We start from the raw sequence: 16584 nt of genomic DNA, 5'->3' as shown, positions 1-16584 counted from the left end.
TTGGCAAAATAAACACGTTCTGCTTTAAAGCAGCTTGCGAGGACAAGTGACCTCAGTTTCCTCCTTTATAAGATGAAGGTGCTGGGCTAGATGATCTCCGACACTGCTTGGCAGCTAGAATGTTCTGGGCTGTAAGTCAGCCCAGAAACCACAGACTGTGTGGGAAGGAGCCGAGATTGCCCACAGCCCTGATGATGGGTAAGGATGAGCAGGCTGACAAATGATGCTCATGAGCTCCAGCTGGCAGAGATGCCTCTCCCCATTACCCTCTTCCCAGACGAAACCTCCCAGTGATGGATGGCCCTGGGTACATTTGCGGGATGGATTAGCATGTCCGGGTTGGAATCTTGGCTTTGCCCCTTACTAGCTATTGGGTTTGGGAGTAATTCTTAAGGGAAACTCTACTTCCACTCTTGTAGGAGAAGCATAAGTCTACCAACATGAATAAATGTGGTGGAAGGAAGCATTCTAAAAACTGTAGCGGACACTTTTGGTCATGAAAGAAGAGTGGCCTGTGCTGGTAGAGAGGCTATCTCAAAAATAAAAACAGATGGAGTGGGGTTGTCTCAAAGTGACTATGTTAGTACCATAAACGAGACAGCACACAAACAACAATTTTATTTTATTTTTCGCAGTTCTTAACGCTGAAAGTTCATGATGCCGTGGTCAGCTGATTCAGAATCTGGTGAGGACCTGTCTTCTGTTCACGGACCTCACCTTCTTGCTGCACCTGTACATGGTAGAAGGATCTAGGTAACTCTCCTTACTCTCTTTATCAGGGCACATCTCCTACGAAGGACTCCGCCTACAGGAACTAACTCCTTCCCAAAGTAACTGATCTCTTAGCACTATCACCAAGGGTGTGTGCGTGCACGTGCCTGTGTGTGTGCGTGCGTGCGTGCGTGCGTGCGTGCGTGTGTGTGTGTGTGTGTGTGTGTGTGTGTGTGTGTAAGGGGTTCAGAATGTGAACTGGGGGAGAACATAAGCATTCAAAACACAGCAGAGACAAATACTCTGCTAGATACAGGGCAGAAGTGCTACAAATGTTTGTTGGCACTTAGAGACAGTATTGGTCTCTGGGAGAGGGTGGTGTAGAGTTTCCAAGCCATGCAAGGCACATCCAGGTAATGCATCTAGGTGCCTACAAGGGAAGCCTGATGGTGCAGGAGAGAGCCACTCTGGGCTGCAGCTGATGGTACTGCAGAGGGCAGGTCTGAGCCAGAGTGGTGTTGGCTCTCTTCCAGCTGGTCACTGCCTTGCATGACTGGAGATCTTGCGCTGCCACATCTTCCAGGCTTTCAAGAAAAGTCAAAATCTGGGAAAAAAAAATCTCATTAAAAACTGTTGGAGCTAATTAAAATTTTATTTACTGGACTGGCCAAACAAAATATGCCCGTGGTTTATATTCAGCTCATGAGCTGTCTTTAGAATATCTTGTCTAGGAAAAGATCTGAGAGAAGGAGACAAAAAATAATTTTAGCACAGTCAAGCTTTTTCTGTGTTGACCTATTTGTGTTTGCTTTACAAATGTGAGGCTATCTCATATTTTCAGTAAAAAGGCGATAGACACAACAGCTTGAATTTTTGATGACTTCGGGGAACGAAAAGAGAAGGCTATTTATTGCTAGATGGGCTAGTGAGGTATAAAATAGATATGGTGACTTCAAGAGTGATTAAGAGGCAGATGAAGAGCCAAGAATTCTTCAGAAGCAAGAAACCACAAGTTGTTAAGAGCAAAGCACAGTTCTCCCCGCACACTCCTGTGAGTAACAGGAAGGTTGTGTGATGGCCTGAGCTATCAAAATAAAGATTGGGTTTGTGCATTTCCAGTTGAGTATAAGAGGAAAGGATGACCCTGGAGAGCTTGGAGGTAGCCCATGGAAGAGATGATATTTACAAAAGGCAAAAGGATAGATCCTACCCCAGAGTAACGGCACTCACCACCCATAGGTAATTGTTGCCATGGGAAAGTTCTGGGTGTGGACAATGAAAAACAAAAGGCTTTGCTTCTGATAGGGCCAAGGGCATGGGGGAGAAGCTCTGGGGATGCTCTGCCTTCCAGCACTCCTTCCTGAGAAGAGTGAGAGGTGAGACATAGGAAGTCAACCTTCCAGCAACTGGGAAGGCTGATCCATCATCCCGGAGTGTGCATTCACCAACACTCAAATCAAGTGCAGTGGGTCTCAGCCTTCCTAACGCTGCAACCCTTTAATACAGTTTCTCATGTGGTGGTGACCCCCAACCATAAAATTATTTTCAGTGCTATTTCATAACTGTAATTTTGCTACTGTTATGAAACGCACTGTAAATATCTGTGTTTTCCAATGGTCTTAGGAGAACCCTGAGAAAGGGGTCATGACCCAGGGGTTGAGAACCACTGAATTAGGGGAAGTGTCTATCAGTTCAGAGGGAGGATTAAAAAAGTATGCGCTGGGTAAACAGAGAGGAGATCAGACACGATGGAAACTTAGGAGCTCTGTGGTTTCAAGGCAAATCATTATCTTTTTGTTGGAATGTATGCACATAGAGTTAAAATTTGTAACTGTGATATTCTGGAAAAGTAAGGCAGGCAGCATCTGAATATAAGGAGACTGGCTTTCTTTAGGATGTGTTAGGCATTCTGCAACTCTCAAGTCCAATTGTCCTCTCTGCTCTTTCCTTTTCTGAAGCACATGGGGCATAACATTATTAACACTCCCGGGGCCAACACGGGCTTCTCTTTCTTACCAAGCAGGCATTTCAGCCTCATCAACCTGCAAAGTGTCTTCATGGCAAGCAACTTTAGGGAAATCAGCATTCTTGTTTCTCGTGGAGGAGGAGGGGGTGTGTGGCTCCAGACAATTAGGGAGTGCAGAGAGATAGAGAAATGCAATTGTGTTTTGTCCTTGAAGCAGGGTCTCACTACCAGAGCAGAGGCCATGGGCTGGCTGTACCATCGCAGCTGGCAATCATAACAGACAGCACCAGTGAGAGCATGCTGGAAGGCTGCCTTGCCTGGTGAGTGACCATCTAACCAAGTGAGGCACCAGAAGGGAGGCAGGATTGAAATCCAGGAAAGTCAGCACAGGGTGGATCATTACACGAACACTTTATAGAAGGCATCCCATTTTTTTTTTCTTCTGAGTCACAATGAGATAGATGATTGTCATCTCCCTTTGCAGTCAAGGAATCTAAGCTTAATTCAAGTAAAGTGCTGAGGCTACAGTTAGTCTGGGGAAGTGCCAGCTGGTTCCCAAACCTGGATGCTGAGGTCCATGGCACCAGCATGGTAAGACTACTGGCCTACAGTCTAGTGTTACTAGATCCAAGTCTCCGTGCAAATACAAACAGCAAACCTACACCGGCACAGGTCATAAAAGAAAGGTTTCTCAGCCATTAAATAGCCATCAGAATCAGCTTGGAAACAGATTCCAAATGACCTGGACACTGCCTCACAGCTCCTTCCAGAAACATGAAGAATTCCATTATCTGCCTCCTGTACTGCTGGAGCTCCTAGATTTGGATTTCAGGATGAGCAGCGAGGGAAACAGGAACAAGCCAATGTCTTATTGTGAACTGCAGTGCTCTCCATCAACTTACAGTCATCAGTCTTGTGCTGGACCAGGCTGAACACGGGCTCCTAGGGACACACAGCCAGCCTTGTTATATTGTGCAGGCAACTAAGGGGCTCGCCTCCTTTGTTTCTCAACCACCAACTGGTCAACCCAGCTCCCTGTTTTTGTAAGTAAGTTATTAGCTGGTACTTGAACCATGCACATTCTTCTAACTAAAATAAAATAATGCTGCCATATTTGTAATGAAAAATCATGGGCCCTGCCCCAGAGTTCCAGTATTCCCAAAGGAACCATTTCTTTTAACGCTGTTTTTGCTTGCCTGCTAGTCACCTTTATTTGTAAAAAGAAAATTTAAAAGGATCTTGCTATGTAGCCAAGGCTCACCTCAAACTTATGGTGAACCTCCTGCCTCAGCTTCTCAGTTTCTGAGATCATGTCTAACTCTGATGTTGCATGCTTCTTGATTTTTTTTTCCATTTCAGAAATTAACTCTTGAGTCTGTTATTGCAGACAGAACTTTATTGAATTTCCATATTCTCCTAGCTTCATCTTCTTTTTAATACACTATATCTTTATCAGTTCTTTGAGAAGATCATACAATGTATTGTTAACATTATTATTTTTTACTTTTAAGTCTGTATTTTGCCTACATGAATGCATGTATGTCTGTGTACTTGATTCATGCCTGGTGCCTGGGGAGACCAAAAGAGAATGTCATCTCCCTAGAACTATAATCATAGACTGCTGTGAGTTGCCATATGGATGCTGAGAATCAAACATGGGTCCTCTGGAAGAGCAAAAAAAAAAAAAAAATGCTCTTAACTGTTGAGCTATCTCTCCAGCCTCTCATATAATGCATTGTGATCACATTCAAATCCTACTCCTCTTCCTAACCCCTCCCACACCCAGTCCTACCTCCCTTCAGCTCCCAGAACATCCATCCTTTATTTTTAACCCATTGACTCCAGTGTTTGGTGCCTATTTCCTCCTGGGTGGTTACCCTAGCAGCAGCCACACCCTTAAAGAAAACTGACCCTCCCTCCCTCAGAAATCATTGTCTGCCTGTAGCTCCTCAGTTAGGGGTGGGGGCTTGTGAGCTCCTTCCACCTCCGCGCTAGCGTGTCGACTGGCTTGATCTTTGCAGGTTCCCACAACAGCTGTAAGTTCGAGTGCATCAGTGCCATCGCATGGAGAAGACGCTCTGGTTCTGGCCCTCTCCAACCTCTGGACAACACTGTCTTTCCACATCGTCTTCCCCTGTTGTCCCTGAGCCTTGGTGTCTGTGTGGTGTGGTGTGTGTGTATTCTCATGTCCCATTTGTAATAGAGCACTACACTGATACTTATTCTCTACACAGCCCCATATTCTTAATGTAAATTTATCATGAGTTACAATTTAAAAAACATTATGGCTATTTATTTAAATGTGTCTGCACACATGTTAAGAAAAAGGAACTCTGAAACAGGGTAGGAACCTGGAGGCAGGAGCTGGTGCAGAGGCCATGGAGAAGTGCTGCTTACTGGCTTGCTCATCCTGCTTTCTTTAGACCCCAGGACCACTAGCCCAGGAGTGGCACCACCCAGAATGGGTTGTGCCCTCCTCTGTCAATAGCTAATTAAGAAAATGTTTTACAGGCTTACCTACACCTGATCTTATGGAGACATTTTCTCAACTGAGGTCATCTCCTCTCAGATGACTTTAGCTTGTGTCAAGTTGAAAACTAGCCAGCACAGCTGACCCTTTGCCAGCTTGACACACACACACACACACACACACACACACACACACACACACACACATCACTGTTAAGTCACAGTCTTTCCTTTCTTGTCCATCCCCAAGATCACACATTATTAAAGACATCACAATATAAAACGTTTTACAAACTTTAGTCCCACAGCCTTACAAATTCTTCCCAGATTTCACCTTATTTCAGTGATGCTGGTCTCCTCTTCTTCTTCTTCTTCTTCTTCTTCTTCTTCTTCTTCTTCTTCTTCTTCTTCTTCTTCTTCTTCTTCTTCTTCTTCTTCTTCTCCTTCAAGACAGAGTTTCTCTGTGTAGCTTTGTGCCTTTCCTGGAACTTACTTGGTAGCCCAGGCTGGCCTCAAACTCACAGAGATCCGCCTGCCTCTGCCTCCCAAGTGCTGGGATTAAAGGCGTGCGCCACCACCGCCCGGCGCTGGTCTCTTCTTAATTACCACTAATTTCTTAGTTCCAGCTAACCAGTATCAGTTGTCCCAGTAAAGCAAAAGTTTCACTTCCATGGTGCTGAGCTCTCCCATTAATCACAACAGATGACTAAGCCTGTGTCAAGTGGACAACAATTAGCTAGCACAGTATATGATATGGATTATAAGATACTGGGAAAGAGACCAGTTCAAAGAAACGTTACCCCTTTGGTATTTGTAATGTCCCAATACTGATTATTCTCCATCTTGACCACAGTTTCGAAACTCCTATTCGAAGCAATGTCCATGCCCAGCTTGACATCCTAAGCTTTGAATTCAATGAATCATGATAGAACTTAAGCTTCAGCATTTTAAGAAAGATTGCTAGGCCATTATAATACAGTTGAGACTGTGAATCACTCCACCATAGAAGGAGAGTGAGGCATGCAGTGTAAATCTCTCTGGCAGAGAAAAACACAGTGCCAGTGATGCTCAGGTCCAGGTGACTGATGAATCTTCTGGCCAAGATGGTGATTTGGGAGAAGGAAAGGAGAGCAGAACGTATGTCCAGGAATGAGCCTGCAAGATGAATCCTAGCGTCTGTGTGGAAAGCAAACATATTTTATGAACCACTGTGACTTCTATGGCTTCTGCTCCCAGGTCATTAGCCTAGTAATGGACCAAGGGAAAAGAGAGAAAACTGGTACTATGATGGGAGTAAACATAGGCTTAGGGCTGTTAGTACCTGGACAGGAGCATGGCTTTAGTAACTAGTGTGTGACAGGAAATTGTCATATATTGGGGCTGATAATTGCCGCTCATGAAGGAGTGTGGATACTGACTTATGATTCCTGAGAATGGGACACTTTCAAAGCAGGTTCTGTACAGACAGGGAAGATTTGCCAGTATCTTTTCTCACATTGCCCTGGATCCTGTGGCTGGCAAGCTTGGAGAGGACTCTTGGGGCTCCATCTATGTGGGCTGGGGTCTACTCAAGGTCTAGCATGGAAGTAGAGTACAAATGGTCCTAAGATGACCTTTGTCAACCAACCTCAGTAAACCTAAGAAGAGGAGGTGAGAGCTGTCACTCAGGAAATAGGAGGATATAAGGAAGTGACTGATGGACTTCCGATGGCAAGACAAAGTCAGGGAACAGTCCTGAAAGTATGTCCTTATTTTATTTTTCATGTATATCAGAAGACTCTTTTTTTGTGTAATTTAAAGTTATAGTAGTTGTGGTGATTATTGATGTTCCTCTGCCTCAGTTTCCTTAGCATGAAAATATGTCATTTCCAGATCCTCTGTCGGCCATCCTCAGATGCAGCACTGTAAGTGTCTGGGTGCCACAGGGTATCAACAGTACTCAATGTGTCACAGGAAGAGTCACAGCGAGCCCCTGTCCCAACTGCTCCCCATGCAGTCACAGTTCATCACTGGCCACTTTTAGAGATCTCGGCAGTTCTTTTAAAAACCACATGGTGTTATAAAATATCTATAGTATAATTTCTTTTGGAAAAATATCAAGGGCTTTGGTTTTCTAATTCTGGAAAGAAAGCTAAGTGGTTAAAAAAAACCCAAATGCATCACAAATAAGCATAAAATAGATGAATTTGAAGTCACAAAGATGATTCTGCCCTTTTCTGAACGAAAGCTACAGGAGTGCTGGGAAGTGGGTTAGGCGAGGGAAGGGGAAGGGAGCCAATTTTAGAGGAAAGATTTTTCAAAGTGAAAGCGTAAGGGCATTAGCTGAAGATTATGGAAGATAATAAGCACATTCATCAGCATAAAATTAGGCCATGAAGGGCCCCATCTGTATTATTTCCCCCAATATTTCTAAAGATCCTAACGCCTGAGTGGCAGACAGCAGCGTTTGTAGGGAGTGAGGCAATGCACAGATCACATTTTTTCCCCCTCCAAGTGATGCTTTTGTGCAGGTGGAACAGACTGAAGGGAACAGAGAGGAGGAAGATTATTGCCAGCTGTGGTGATACTGAGAGACATGATGAGTCCCACTTGGCTAGGAGAATCTTAGGGTTCAGACTAGGTGGTGTTAATGTGTCCAGTACCACCCCCAGGAGTTAATCCCAACACCGTAGACATTCCACGAACAAATGAATGATTGCATGAATGAATGATCCCACGCAGTTTGCACTAGGGAGGGAGGAGAGGTGGCGGGGAAGGCTGGCTGCAGCGACATTCTGCATGAGATATGAATGGACGAGACTTGAGAATATGTGCTGAATTCTTAGCACATTTTCAATTTTGGCCGTCTTTGTGAATTCTCATCCCCCAATCAGCAGATGAGGAAGAAAACCAAGATGAACAAGAAGCAGTAAAAAGCTTGTGGCCTGATCATTGTGAAGGTTATTCATTTGTTAAGCAAGTTAGACTTCAGAGGAAATTCAATGATGATAAATATTCGAGAATAACCTCAATAGATTACTTCTATAGAGGACTGGAGTGACGGCCTTTGCAAACGACTTGAGTTTGGTTCCCAGAACCCATGGCTGGTGATTCACAACTACCTGTAATTCTAGCTCCGTGGGATCCAGGGCCAAATTCTAGCCTCTGCAGTCACACACACATATCATTAGAAACAATGAAAACATTAAGAAATCGATTATACTCTCGTCTATAGATCCTATAGACTACCTGTTTTGAACCTGAGCCAAAAAGTCTCCAAAGCCGTAGAATCACTTTCCAGGTAGACCCAAACAATATCATACTTCCCACAATAAGTGAATTTCTGTGTCTTGTCCAGAAAATAAACATAGTATACTCATAGGCATTCTCATGATGCTGAACTGGCTTCCTTGTTCGGTGTGTGTTTTGCCATTTCTGCCTTTGAACGTTGGGAAATAGGCCTGATCTAGGGCCTTCACATGGAGCCTTCTATTTTGTGAGTTCATCAGCAAACCTTGGACATCTCCAAAATTTCGGATACATTAGACCAAACTAGCATCCTGTGGAAATTAACATTTGAAATTTGACATTGCAAAGTGAACCTATAATACACTGAACCTACAGCACACTTCTAACTAGATGGCTTTCAGACCCCTTTTGTTATAGCTCCTGCTGACTTTTCTCTCCTATGCTCACTCAGTTGCTATGAAAGGTCTTCTTGTTATTCCTTGACTAGCTCTCTCCCACATCAGCACTGGAGTGATCCTCACCAGCATCCCCTGAGAGCTCATTCTTGGCCACTCAGGTCTCAACTCTTATGACACCTATTTTTCTTTCAAAGTAGCTTTTTGTATCTACCACACTGAATATTTCATACCTACAGACTCCAATGCCATCAAGTATCCATGACCTATCATTCATTGATTACTTCTTTCCAGCCAATCATATAAATGCTAATAGAGAAGGACCTTCTATTACTCCTCTGTGGAATAACACACGGCAGGCCCACAGCGGATAACAAATATTTGAATTAGAGTAGTGAACTCAATACATTCTTAACTGAAGCATTGGGATGAAGTGAGTTTACATATCGTGGAGCAAAATAACACCTATAGGATAGCATTTACATTGAGAGGGTCTAAAGTGGAATGGGAGATAAGATATCCAGATGGCTGGAGCCAACTTTTACCTGGGCTGTTTTTAGCTCTCTGGAGCATGACAAGTCACTCATTGCTTCTCTCCACTCATCTGAGACTGAGATTTACCAGAGGCAGAATCGCCGCTCACATTATAAATTCCTAGTACAGGTGTGGGTTATCATCCTATATATGATTCTAAACTCGGGGAAGAAAGAAATTCTCAATTATCCTCTTTGTGTTGAAACAGAAAGTTTTGGGTGGGAAACACACAAAATTGTGAGGGGAGTTTATTTTACACAAGTTCCTTCCGAAATCGTTGAAATTCTGTGCTTCATTTGCACAGGTATATATGCATGTCCTAATTAGAGCCAGTGGCAAAAATCCTTGAGTAGGAACTTAGCCTTTTGCCCTCAAGAAAGAAATCGATTCTCTGTGAAACAGCTACCCTGTTGCCTCTGCTGCAGGAGGCAAGGAGCAGAGAGGCACTCACTCCTTTTGCTTGCAGAATTAGAAGGGACAGTTGGATTAGCATCGATTTCCAAATGAAGCTAGATGAGTTGCTCTAAATAAAGTAAATTAGAATTTACTTAGCAAAAACTCTGCCTCTGTGAGTCTGTGTGATGCAATGGCCTCTCTGATGCTCAAGAAAGAGAACTGCCTGGACCGAGAGGAGGATGCTAGAACTGGATCTGAGTATCTGTGATGTGTCTTCCGGGGTCAGGACATGCTTCAGAGGCTGTACTAATCCAGTCCAGGCTTTCAGCTTCACCCCAGGCTCTCAGGGAAACACAAGGTTTGACTGACATATGACCCCACTAGCTCAGGAAAAAAAGAGAATCTGGTGTGGGTTGTAAGTCTGTCATTTGTGACCCACAAGTACCCTTGGGCTAGCATTTCATGGGCTAACCTCTAATCTCTCTGCTACAAATGGAAGTTAAAATTGACAGCTACCCCATGGGCAGAGATGGGTTGGAGTAAAAAGAATACTATGTAGAAGTAAAAGGACAAGATGTTATGTAGATGTCCCACAAGGTAAATCTTGCTCTTCATTGCTTATGAACCCCAAGCTGTGAAGAATCCTGCTGCTGCTGCTTCTCCGGGCAGTTGGCTTTGCAACACTCAATGTCAGGGCACTACAAGGGGAGCCACTGTGTGGGACAGGTACAGCTTTTCTCTGCTCACAAATGCCTCGGGACTCAGTCACAGCACTTTCACCTGCCAAGTCTGGAGCCGGTATCGTCATCCCCACTATAATTTTCAAGCAGCTCCAATTGCTGGAGTTGACATAAGAGACAGAATTGCTTGGTGGCTACTCTTTACATCTGTAAGACCTGTGAGACAGTGCCCTACGTCGTCTACTACCTAGTCCAGCCCAAGGGCATGTAGAATGGGGCACAACACATAGAGACACCATCCCACCAGAGAGCCGCTTCCAGGTCAACAAACACAGGCAAGCAGAGCTAGCTCAAGCAGGCATTTATTACGACTGAGTTAATTTCATCGTAGGAATAAGGCAAACGCTCAGGGAAATGTTGGCAATGGTACAGCCCTTATGATGAATCAAATTGCCTGAAGAGATGTGTAAAAGGGATTTGGAGTGAACCAAGGCTCTGGACCAAGCGTCAGATGACAGGTTAGCTCTGGACTGGGTGGGAGTGTGTACAACATGTACCTGATCAATCTTTTAATTGCTGTATGGCTTTCTATCAGACAGGATAATTAGACAGCATTTTGGTTCCCGGTTGAATCAATCCTTTCCCTTTGGCTTCATGTCTTACAGAGTGCTCAGATGTTAATCCTGAGGACTTTCTTGGTTTCTGAAGGGTTGCAGTTTGCTTTGTGGGAGTATGGCAGGGCCTTCCTTGGCAATCAAGCACTCAAGAGCAGCAGCTGACCACTTCAAACATCCCCATTTGTCAAGGGAAACCGATTTCTTATCTTCAGGCCTGGTGTGAGTTTGCCAGGCATGAGATGTCCCAATTAACGTACAAAGAGGAACCATTTCACGTTTGCTGGGAAAGTGCACTTACTCGGCTCTACGGAGGGACCAGCTCTTTGCTTCGTGTCCTCACAGACACAAAAGGCTTCTGTGCAAGCATGTTTCCTAAATAACAAGAAAAATGTGTTTCACATGCAAGCAATTGTCTGTACCAGCCCAATTTTCCTCCAGACAATTTATAACTTTCATATTAATATGTTTAATCCCAGATGTTAAAAATTCATGATAAATAACTATAAGAACAAAAGTGACCAAATTTTAAGTTTTCTGAATGGAGAGATTGTGATCTCTATTTAAGGGTCTCCTACTAGGGTTTGATTCAAGAAACATATATTAGGACAAATGGATTCCTATTTCAGACAAGGGAGATTACAGTCCCCCATTACCTCCTGACCCTTTTATAAGTCATCTTTTATCTCACTATGGAGTAGTTAACAACGCCCTTGTAGTTTATAAAGCACTTAAAATATTTTATGTTCTTCATTTGAGCCTCTCATGTGGTAGTTTTAGAAATAGAAACATCGTTTTCCAAATGAAATATGGCATCTAAGCTGTAAAGTGCAAAAACATTAGACTTTGAGTCCAGATGTGATTTCCAAGATCATAGCCCTATAATAACACATCTGCCTAAAGGAAAAGAAAATAATGCAAACGAGGAATTCTAAAATGCAACGACTGAAAACAGGGGCTACGCCTCCCATGAGGTGGAATCTAGGGCAGGAACTCTTATTTTCTTCTCAGTCTAAAGGGACCAAGACAGAATCGGCACAAGAAATCCAAGAAATAAATGTCAGAGAAAACAAGTTAATTGAAGCTATGGATGTCAAGGGTGGGGTTGGGTGGACATGGCTTCAAAGCAAAAGCAGCTAGGAATAAAGAAGTACTCTGAGCGATCCGTTTGTCTAGTTGCTGATATTTGCAGGGTGCCTTGGTACGTTTGTGATGACTGAGTTAATGGGTTGTTTTACCTGCCCCAAACCAAAGCAGCCACTGAATCTTCAACACAGTAAGTACCTTTGTTGGGTTATGAACTATAACCTAAACCTGAATGATCTGGATATTTTTAATTGGATACATTTTTACTATATTTTTTATTAATTTTAAAATTAATTTATATCAATTAAATGTATATTACTATATTATGAACATAATCCAAGTGTTCTTCAGAAATATGGGTCTAGTGAGATGCATCAGTTAGGATTGTCATGCAGGCATGAATCCCTGATTCTGTATCCCCAGTATCCACAAGGAAACAAAGACGTGGTGCTGTGTTGTGTGGCACTATTTCTGGGGAGTCATGAACAAACAAACATCTACTCTCTCCAAATAGAGAACCAACAACAAATCAAAGTACGGATACCACCCAAGTCCATCTTGGTGATCCAGTGAGTTTTAGTGGCATTACTTACATTTCTGTGAGAAATTCCTGGGAGGCATTCCTTACAGGAGCAGAAATGACTCAAAAACCCTGCGTCACCCAACCCCACTCCAAAATGGGTGGCAGCTCACAAAGCTGGGAACCTGGAGGAACACACTGCACAGCCTGCAGGCCACTCAACAGGCTGGAAGGTGCCCTTTCCCAGAAGCTCAGTTGGTCTGAGCCTTCCCCAGGAAACCCAGCCTGTCTGAGCCTCCTCTGCATAGCTCGGTGTTTCTCAGCAGTCCTTGCAGCTTGGGGAGGGAGGGACGTTACGTGTCTAGTCAGCTTCATGGACTTTTCTGAAGCCTTTGAGTTGTTTCCCTTTTAAATTTAAGGAGCTTCCCTGCAGGATGAGATGCTCTACCAGCCTTTAGAACATTCTAATATTCTACTTCCTTTCTAACACCCTGTGTCTTCCAGAGCTTCCCTGCCAGGTGGAGGCTTTTATCTCAGGAGAGAATGATATTCAGTCCCCCACCCCTTCCTCTGTTGTTCACATTCAGTCGACCCCTCCTTCCAAAATGGTCCCAAGTCTGGGAGGGGGTGACATAGAACGAAGTCTGACTGTGGTTCTCGGACTCTAGTGGGGTGTTGAATCTTCGTGTATTTTTTATCTGTTCTTACTTGTTTTGGCACAGGCTTTGGAGTCAGGCTCCCAGCTCAATCCTGATGTTCTCACCACTAGATGCCTGGCCTTGAATAAGTCAGGGATTCTCTCTGAGCCAGTATTTCTTCGTCCACACACTCACAAAACGTTCTTTAGTATAATCAGTGCACAGTTTTTGAGGAGTCATGGGTGGATTTGTGGATTTGTTACTGAACGTGTGTTTAACAAGTAGAAGGTTTATGCAGCATTCTACCAGTCACCATTCAGATCCACAAGCTCTTTGATCCCAGCATGCAGGGACTGTAGTGGGCTGGTCTCTGTGGGCTTTGAATCAGCTGCAGGATCTGTCTGTAACTTCCTGGGGTTTGTGTTTAGGAGGTGACTTCCCTTTACCACTGGACTGTGCCCTCCCTCACCAGTTCACATGCTCCCTGCATTCTGAAACATGTCCAGTCTTACATGAGCAGTTTTCATTGCAATGCCAAGTAGAATTAGCTACATTGTTGACATTCTGTATTATTGGAAACAATAAAATAACATGCGTCGTCCCTGTCACTCTGCCTCACTGAATGCCCAACGATCTGCCAGGCTTCTTGGAACTTCCATCCATGGTGTGGAAGCAGAGCCAGAAAGCCAGTAGAGGTCCAACCTGGAAAGGCTTCAGGGGTGTTCTCTCACCAGCCCTATTTAACTCAGAACTTGGTGTTAATTTGGCACTGTAGATGTCTTCTCTCTCCAATTACAAGTAACTTGCCTTGGAGACAGTCTCACATGTGTGCGCATACATGTGTATGCAGAGAGAGAGAGAGAGAGAGAGAGAGAGAGAGAGAGAGAGAGAGAGAGAGAGAGAGAGGGAGGAGAGAGAGAGAGAGAGACAGAGAAGAAAAAAAAAGAAAGAAGAGAGAGAGAGAGGGAGAGAGGGAGAGAGGGGGAGAGGGAGAGAGGGAGAGAGGGAGAGAGAGAGGAAGGATGATGAAGGACCATGCTGTGCACTGGTTGTTAGCATTAAGGTGAAGAATTAGCAATGAAATAACTTCTAATCATGAAATTACCATGAAGTGCTTCATATCAGTGATGGCTGATTTTTCTACGTTGACCTAATTAGACCACAGGGTGCCCAGATATTTAGTCAAACATCACTCCAGGTATGTCTGTGGAGGTATCTCTGGGTGTGATGAATAACAGAATTGGTGAATTGATTGATACAAGTCACCTTCCTTAATTTGAGCAGGCCTCTTCCAATCAGTTGCGGCCTAAACACAATCGGAATGCTGATCCTCAGCAATCTGAGAGAACTGAACTGTGGGCGTTGGACAGAAGTCGTTTTTATTGTCCTTGGTCTTGAACAGAAAGATCAGTTCTTCTGGGGTCTTACTCCTGCTGGTTTACAGACTGGGATTTACTCCATCAACTCTCTTGGCTCTCCATCTTTGCTACTACAGATCTGAGAAGCTAGCCTTCATAATACTGTGGGCCTATTACTTATATAAAAAAATCTTTCTCTATAAAAATATTTACATATATATATTTCAATTTCAATTTAATGTGTGTGTGTGTGTGTGTGTGTGTGTGTGTGTGTGTGTGCGCTGTATAGTACGTGCTCCTGTATGTGTGGGCATACATGTATATGTGTATCCATGCATGTGGAGGCCCAAGGTTGATGTTTGATGTCTTTCCTCTACCTGTCTTTTCTGAGTTAGGGTCTCTGACTGAGCTTAAGCCTCACTGATTTGGCTAGACTGACCAAAGAGCTTCAGGTATTCTGTCTCCACCCTCATCCCCAAGGCTGGAGCAGGTTGCAATCATACACCACCACACCTGGCTTTTTATGTGGATTTGGGGGATCCAAACTCAGGTCCTTGGGCTTGTGTGGCAGGACCTTAGCTGACTGAGACATCTCCCCTGCTCTACACATTTTAATGTACATGGAATCATTTGATCATAGGATAGCTAATGTTGATATAATACTATTTTTCTTGGGAACTAAATATTTGGTCCAATATATATGGGGGAAAAGGAAATTTGGCTAATTCTAATAAAAATTTAAACAGTCATGTCAATATAGGAAACATGTAAGCAAAATGAAACAAACTAATTTTTTTTCTTTCAAGTTCCTGTTCGGTTTCTAATAGTTTCCTGTTGGAGTTAAAGTGTCTTTTAACCCAGGGTCAGTGTATAACTGGTGTAGACAGAGAGCCAGCTTCCGAGTGTTAAAATACCACTCCATCTTTAGGACAGAATAAAAAGGAAAGCATGGTTTGGATTGGGGGACTTCTATTTCTGTTGCTAAAGTTATTTCTACCTCTGTCTTCCTTTTACAACCAAATTATAGACTATTGCTCCAATCCTGAAATGTGGAAATGTCAACAAATCTTTGCTTTTCAATTTTCAATTTTAATGTGCATTTTATGCACAGGAGAGTAGTCACTACAATAAGGCTCCCTGGTAATAGTTATCTAGACACACTGAAAAATGGGTAGCTTTTCTTATATATTTGTGGCAAATGGGATTTTTTTCATTAGTAAATAATAGGAGTGTATCTCTTGACAGTAAATGGCTCGGTGGATTAATCCCACCAGTATTAAGATTAGTGTAAAGCATACTCAATACACAGGGCATTTTAGTTGTTAGCAGACATTAACATGGGCATCATTCATTTACACATAATTCTGTATGCAGATGTTGTTCATATATTAAAATTAAATTAAACATTTATATATGTAGATTTTGATATTTACACATGTGTTATATATTCTTCTTATCTAAGAGAAAGTGAGAAAACATGCCCACCCTGATGTGGATTTCCAAGGGCTTAAAGCTTATTCCAAGGGCTTTTTCATGTCCTTATGTAGAATGAAGAATTGTTAGAAACAAGAATTAATTACAGGATTCTTTCCATCCCGTTTTGTCATTCTTGAGATAAGCTTCTGCCAGAGTGTTGTTCTTTCTGCTGATCCCCTCCATCAGTGACCCAGATCTGAAGTGTCTGCCTGCCTTGGTTTTTGTGTCTAATTATAGGTACTATGCACAGTGCATAATAGGCTACACTTGCATTGTAAATGCTGTGTGATAATGGGAAAGACCCTTTCCATTTCCATTTCTTCTTTTGCTTACCACCTGGAACTGCTCACACCTAAGTCCCTGGGTTGTTATGAGGCTTGAATGCTCTATGAGAGTGCTTTATGGAACTCCAGCAGGATCTAATAGAGACAGGGATGTTACAACTAGTTTTCTAAAGGGCGGAGTTTTGCCATCTCTTTGGGACCAGTTACAGCATTCTGTACATTGTTTACT

General features: G+C 43.3%; 1 long non-coding RNA gene across 1 annotated transcript in view; it reads right to left on the bottom strand.

The window, feature by feature from the left end:
* Positions 1-605: 605 nt before the first annotated feature.
* The window catches only part of LOC114707353, a 40029-nt gene continuing 24050 nt past the window's right edge, over positions 606-16584 (bottom strand). The window contains exon 3 of the long non-coding RNA XR_003736643.1: positions 606-730. This is a non-coding gene — a long non-coding RNA (uncharacterized LOC114707353). The remainder of the gene's footprint in view (positions 731-16584) is intronic.

The sequence above is a fragment of the Peromyscus leucopus genome, chromosome 12, assembly GCF_004664715.2.
Source record: "Peromyscus leucopus breed LL Stock chromosome 12, UCI_PerLeu_2.1, whole genome shotgun sequence".
NCBI classification, from domain to species: Eukaryota; Metazoa; Chordata; class Mammalia; order Rodentia; family Cricetidae; genus Peromyscus; species Peromyscus leucopus.
Note: the sequence above shows the minus strand (reverse complement) of the source record. Positions and strands in the feature narration are given on the sequence as shown.